The sequence below is a fragment of the Orycteropus afer genome, unplaced genomic scaffold, assembly GCF_000298275.1.
Source record: "Orycteropus afer afer isolate SDZICR_OR568_19922 unplaced genomic scaffold, OryAfe1.0 scaffold00110, whole genome shotgun sequence".
NCBI classification, from domain to species: Eukaryota; Metazoa; Chordata; class Mammalia; order Tubulidentata; family Orycteropodidae; genus Orycteropus; species Orycteropus afer.
Window position 1 is genome coordinate 192301 of NW_006921697.1, and position 7432 is coordinate 199732.

The window sequence follows — 7432 nt, forward strand, 5'->3', positions numbered from 1 at the left end:
CAAGATTGCCAGGAAGTCAAGGTGGAGTGATTCCTCTGCAAGGAGCAGGTGAAAGGCAATAGTTAGGATAGAACCATGGTGTGAAGAGCTGCCCTGTATAAGGATTGATATCTTTTCTGGAAGAAAGGTGTAAAACAGGTTATCACATCGTCCCCTAGAAATACAATGACATTAACTGTGAATATGGGATTGAGGAATGGATATCTAAGCATACAGTTATGGATTGGCAGTGTGGTGGCTTCTCCTGGTCACTGAAAAGCCATTCTGTCTCACTTTTCTTCATTCTGAAACCAGTTCTTCACTAATCTACTTCATCAACTTCTATGACAAGATTTCCCATATGTGAGAATCCATATTTCTCACTATTGGTTATGCCTTGCCAGATCAAGTGCACCTCTCATTCTATCAATCAGAGTTTAGTGTTTTGTAGTCAAACCTTCCTACCTAACTCATTGGCAAGATGTATTGATTGCTTGCTCCCTGAACTAAACATCTGTTTGATATCTGCTGTGAACAGACTCTGTGAACTGTGTTGGGCCTAGGAAGGTGAAAGAGACACCGGCTTTGCACCAAACATATCTTTGTTTTTATCTCACATAATGATCTCATTTTGTCTCATAATTTTGCAAATTCTAATTTTATTTCTCACCTTTCTTGCTTATTCAAATCCATGAATTTAAGAATCACTTGAAGTCATGAAGTTATCTTTGACAATCCAAGCCAACTCTGATTCATCTCTCCTAATGATCCTTTGTTATGTCCTGGTTTACCCTTAATTCCCTGCATCTCACAGTCCAGAGTTCACATTCCTTGTATTTCACTGCAGTACCTAGAAAAATCCCTGGGTGGGTGTTAATGGTTTATTTTTGGTTACTAACCAGAATATTGGCAGTTTGAATCTACCCAGTGATGCTGTGGAAGAAAGGCCTGGTGATTTCTGTAAGATTACAACAACTGAAAACCCTATGGAGTGCAGTTCTACTCTGACACATATGATGCCACCATGCACTGGAATTGACTTGATGACAATGGATTGGGCACTGCCTACAAAGAGCTAAAAGTTAGTCTCCAATGATATGGTACTGACTTTCACTAAACAGAAATTCAATCAACATGAACAAGATATAAAGACAGATTTTTGTTTTTCTCCAAGATTTTGGAGTTGATTCAATAATTGTATTTTATATGCTTAGGTTTGTAAAGATACACTTTAAGACCATTTTTCTTCTCTTATACAGATTTAAGTACAGGCCATTCTGTGACTATGTAATTGGCAGCATGCAGAAGACAGAAGATAAGAAACCTAATTCTCCATTTCCAATGTGACTTTTCAGTGACTACCTCCTTTTCAGTGAAATGGAAGGGAGTTTGATGAAATCTCAGGTTAATCCCTTTCTTTTTCTTAATCAATGTCTTGCATCTACATTCAATTGGCTCCTTTATAATTGCCATTTCCCTCATGAGAAAAATAAAACCCACATTGACTAGCTGTTAACAGCCTTGTTTAGTATAATTAAAATGAAGGCAAGGGATGTGCTTGCTTTTCTTCCTGCTGTGGTCCTAGAACCTATCATAGAGCTGGATTGATAATAAATACTTGGTGGATGGCTAACTTATTTTTCTTTTTTGATCATAAATGAATCTCCTCAGAACATCTATTTGAAAAACAAATCCAAATTAACTTAGAAATACAAGTATTCAGGATTCAAAATGGAGTCTCATCAGTAAGCACCATGCTATTTCCCTCTAGCATCTTAGTGCTTGAAAAACTAGGTACAGCAGTTTGAATTAGGGATTTTGGTGCTCTGAACAGCTCACTGAGTCAGAGTGCACCAAAGTCAGAGGAGTAGAATTAGAAAGGAGAAAGGAATAGGCGGGGGAAAAAAGTAACAAGATCAGAGGATCTATTTGTGGAGCACCAACAGGCAGCCATGAAAGGCCATTGGAGACTTCCCTGTGGGAGCACCAACTGGCAGGAAAAAAAGGCCATATGAGACCTCCCTGAGTTAAGGAGGAAGACACACCACACCAGCATACCAGTGACCACACCAGCATATCAGTGATCACCCCAAAGATCTACCTTCAGCACTTGATTTATCAGTAACTTGCATTGGCTAGGTGCAAACGGGCATGTCTAGGCCACTGAAACCCAAGTAGATAGTCCATTGGTGCTGTAGGAGGGTGGGCCTGGGGAAGTGCCCCTGCAGCAGGTTTGGGTCAGCTTAGTGGCACTGAGAGGCCTGTGATTGACTTTATTGATGACATTGGGACCACAGATTACTAGCAGATACTCTCCTGACTCCAGTGTCACTGAAACTGAGAGGATCTTTGGTGCTACAGGTGGGCAGACCTACAGGGGAGCTCCTGCAGCAGATCACAGTCTGGGCCAGTTGGGCTGGTTCTGTGGGTTGACAGGCCCAGGGAGAGGAGCCCTCACAATGAATTGCCAAGCCAGGCAGTTGTCTTGGGTTGGCTTTTTGGCACTGAGGGGCTTTGGGAGCAGAGTTTTTGCATGTGTCTAAGCCTGGTGGAAGGTGGTGACCCCCTAACAACTGGAGTCTTTGCTGAAATTGAGCTGCAGGCCTGTGAATGACAGTACGACATCATCATTAGCAGCCTGGTCAAAGCCATCTAGAAACTGCCCCTCCAACAGGGAACTTCCCTTCTTCTGATCTTCTGCTCCCACCTTGTCCACGAATAACTTTACTCATCCAATAGAAGAAACCACATTCAGCCACCATAATACCTCCTGGTTCAAAATCTAAACACTCCTTACAACAAACAGAAACCCATATCTACATCTCACACAGTGACTCCATCATACAAAGAAAACTGCAGAGCAACCCAGCATACTTGGATTAATAACTAAAAAAATAAAATAAACCAGCTTCACCTTTTCAAAATATTAAACCATAAAACCAAGACAAAATAAATCAATGCATAACCAACAGTTAAAGACAACCTCAAAATGTCTAGGAAAAAAAAAACAGGCAATATAAAATCAAACAAACAAACAAACAAAAACAACAACAACAAAAGGCAAGACATTAGAAGCAAAACCACAAATAAAGGTCATGGAGAAAGAGGAGGCAATAGAATTATGTGAGAAAGAATTTAGAAGGTATGTTCATAGAGCTTTAAAGAGCCTAAGGAAGCTCCAAGCAGAAGCAAGGAGAACAAAGACAGTTCCCTGGGAGAAGTCAGGAAAATCATTCAAGAACAAAATAACAAGATTAATGCACAATCAGAACTCATACAAAAACAGCAGGTAGAAATCCAGAAGAGGAATACCAAAATTACAGAATTACACAACACAGTAGAAGCACAAAGAGTAGGTTAGAACTGGCTGAAGAACACATATCTCATTTAGAAGACAAATTCTTGGACAGCAGCCTGTATGAAGAAAAATCAGAACAAATGTTTAAGAGAACTAAAGAGTACCTAAGAATTTTATGGGATGACATGAGAAAAAGCAACACACAACTCACTGGAATTCCAGAAAAAGAAGAGGTGAGAAAAAACACCAACAAAATTGTGGAACACCTGCTAACAGAAAAGTTTCCCCATATCATGAAAGAAGAAAAGATATATGTTCAAGAAGCTCATAGAACCCCACACAAGATATCCCAAAGAAAAACACCAAGGTATATTATAATCAAACTCTCCAAAACCAAAGACAAAGAAAAAATTTTGAGAGCTGCCTTGGACAAAAAAATATTACTTGTAATAATCAAACAGGCTGTGCTCCGATTACTAAGCAGAAATGATGCAGGCAAGAAGGCAATGGGATGGCATATATAAAACACTGAAGGAAAAGAACTTCCAACCAAGAATCCTATATCCAGCCAAATTATCCATCAAATATGAGGGTAAAAATCAAGGCATTCTCAGAGAAACAGAAATTAAGGGATTTTGTGAAAACCAGACCAACCCTACAAGAAATGCTTTAGGAAGTCCTTCCAGTAGAGAACCCACAACAGAGATCAGAAAAACCAGGATACGTGGCATCAACACTAAAACCAAATCAGAAATAGAAACTCAAAATAAGACCATAAAACATTGTACATTAAAAACCAAGGAAGTCATTCAGCACAAGATAACACCAAATAATCTATTAGAGGGAATAAAACTTCTAGGTACAAACTTCCAAATGGAGAGGAAAACAGGACAATGTCTTCACAGTATGCACTGTTCTAAAAATTCAGAGACAAGAATGTACTCCAAGGCAACCACAGAGAAAATTAACAATCCCCCTAAGCAAATCCAGAAGGAAGGAAAACATATGGGCTTAATAAGCACAAAACCAACAATAAAGAAGACAGGGAGAAAGCATTAGTGAACAAACAACTCACCACAGAAAAGTATATGGACCAAGGACACCAACAACATGACAAAAAAACACAATAGAATGACAGCAATCAATTCATACCTATCACTAATTACACTCAATGTGAGTGGACTAAATGCATGTCCAAGAGAAAGAGAGTGGCAGACTAGATAAGAAAAAAGACCCATCAATATGCTGCCTACAAGAGAGCCACCTTAGACACAAAGATAAAAACAAATTAAGAGTTAAGGGGTGGAAAAAAAAAAGCCAATGGAAACAAAAAAAGAGCAGGAGTGACAATATTAATTTATGATGAAATAGACATAAGGTAGAAAACATCACAAGAGACAAAGAAGGACATTATATGATGTTGAAAGGGTCAGTTGACAAAAAAAATTACAATAATAAATATTTATGCACCAAAAGAAAGTGCTTCAAAATACATGAAGCAAATATTAACTGAATTAAAAAGAATAATGGACAACTCTACAATAGTAGTAGGAAACTTTAACACACCACTTTCAAAGAGGGACAGGTCAACTAGAAACAAACTCAACAAAGATATAGAAGAACTCAACAATGCAATCAACCAACTCAGCCTCATGGACATATACAGAGTATTTCACCACAAAAAAGCACAATTCACATTCTTCTCCAGTGCACATGGCTCCTTCTCCAGAAAAGACCCTATGTTAGGAGACAAAACAAGCCTCAATAAATTCAAAAGCATTGCAATATACAAAGCATCTTCTCAGACCACAATGCTATAAAAATAGAAATTAATAATAGGAAGAGCAAGGAAAAAGCATCAAACATATGGAAGCTGAACAACTCACTGCTCAAAACCTACTGGGTAATAGAACAGATTAAAAACTGAAATAAAAAAAAATCCTAGAAACAAATAAGAATGCTGATACATCATACCAAAACCTATGGGACACAGTGAAAGCAGTACTCAGAGGACAGTTTATAACAATAAATGCATGTATCAAAAAAAGAGGAAAGAAACAAAATCAACACTCTAACTCATCAACTCCAACAACTAGAAATAGAACTACAAAAGAATCCTACAGTATCTAGAAGCAAGGAAATAATAAAGAGCAGAGCAGAAATAAATGAAACAGAAAACAAAAACAAAACAAAAACCATAGAGAAAATTGACAGAACAAAAACTGGTTTGTCTAAAAGATTAATAAAACCAATAAGCCATAGGGAGATCTAACAAAAGAAAAGAAAGAGAAGATCCAAATCACAAGAATTGTGAACGAAAATTGTGTCATCACAACAGAACCAACTGAAATAAAAAAGATACTGACAGAATACTATGAAAAATTGTACTCCAATAGATTTGAGAACCTAGAAGAGATGGACAAGTTCCTAGAATCACAAAAGCTACCTAAATTATCCCACTCAGAAATAGAAAACTTGAACAGACCTACAACAAAAGAAGAAACTGAACAGGTCATAAAAAAAATCTTCCTACAAGGAAATGTCTTGGCCTTGATGGCTTCACAGGAGAGTTTTATCAAATATTCAGAGAAGAGTTGACACCTATGCTACTCAAGCTACTTCAGAGCATAGAAAAACATGGAATATTCCCAAATTCATTTTATGAAGCAAACATAACACTAATACCAAAACCAGGGAAAGACACCACTAGAAAGGAAAACTACAGACCAATATTCTTCATGAACATAGATGCAAAAATCTTTAACAAAATGCTAGCCAACAGAATCCAATAATACATCAAAAATTAATACACCCAGACCAAGTGGGATTCATACCAGGTTTACAAGAGTGGTTCAACATCAGAAAAACAGTCAATGTAATCCACCACATAAACAAAACAAAAGAACCATATGATTATATCAATTGATGCGGAAAAGGCATTTGATAAAATCCAACGCCCTTTCCCGTTCAGAACTCTCAGCAAAATAGGGATAGAAGGGAAAATCCTCAACATAATAAATGGTATATATGCAAAGCCAATGGCCAACATCATTATTAATGGAGAAAGACTCAAGACATTCCCCATACGAATGGCAACCAGACAGATATGACCTCTATCACCACTTCTATTTAACATTGTATTGGAAGTCCTGGCCAGGGCAATAAGGCAAGAAAGGGAAGTCAAAAGCATCCAAATTGGCAAAGAGGAACTAAAACTATCTCTATTTGCGGATGGTATGATCCTGTACATAGAAAACTTAAGGGACTCAATAAGAAAACTACTGGAACTAATAGAGAGGTTCAGAAATGTGTCAGGATACAAGGTCAACATACAAAAATCAGCTGGATTTCTCTACACCAACAAAGAGTCCTCTGATAAAGAAATAAAGGAAACAATACCATTTACAATAGCTACCAAAAAGATAAAATATCTAGGAACAAACCCACCAGAGACACAAAAGACCTATACAAAGAAAACTATAAAACACTTCTACAAGAGACAACAAGGGCACTACATAAATGGAAGAACCTACTTTGTTCATAGATAGGTAGACTGAATATTGTGAAAATGTCAAAACTATTTAAAGCAATTTACACATTTAATGCAATCCCTATCCAGATTCCAACACAATTTTTTAAGGACATGGAGAAACCAATTACTAATTTCATATGAAAAAGAAAGAGACCTTGGATAAGCAGAGCACTTCTGAAGAAGAAAAACAAAGTGGGAGATCTCACACTTCCAGATCTTAAGAACTACTATACAGCCACAATAATCGAAACAGAATGGTATTGGTACAATGACAGACAGATAGACCAATGGAACAGAATTGAAAGTCCAGATATAGACTCATCCATCTAAGGACAACCAATCTTTGACAAAGGGCCAAAACCCATTAAATGGGGAAGAGACAACCTCTTTAACAAATGGTGCTGGCAAAACTGGATATCCACCTGTGGAAAAATGAAACAAAACCCATACCTCACCTCATACACAAAAACAAACTCAAGCTGGATCAAAGACTTAAATGTAAAACCCAAAACTATAAAATTCATCAAAGACAAATAGGGGCAAATCTTAGAGCTCTAATTTACAGCATAAGTAAACTATCAAGCATAACCCAGAATGTGCAGGAGATAGAAGAGAAGCTAGAT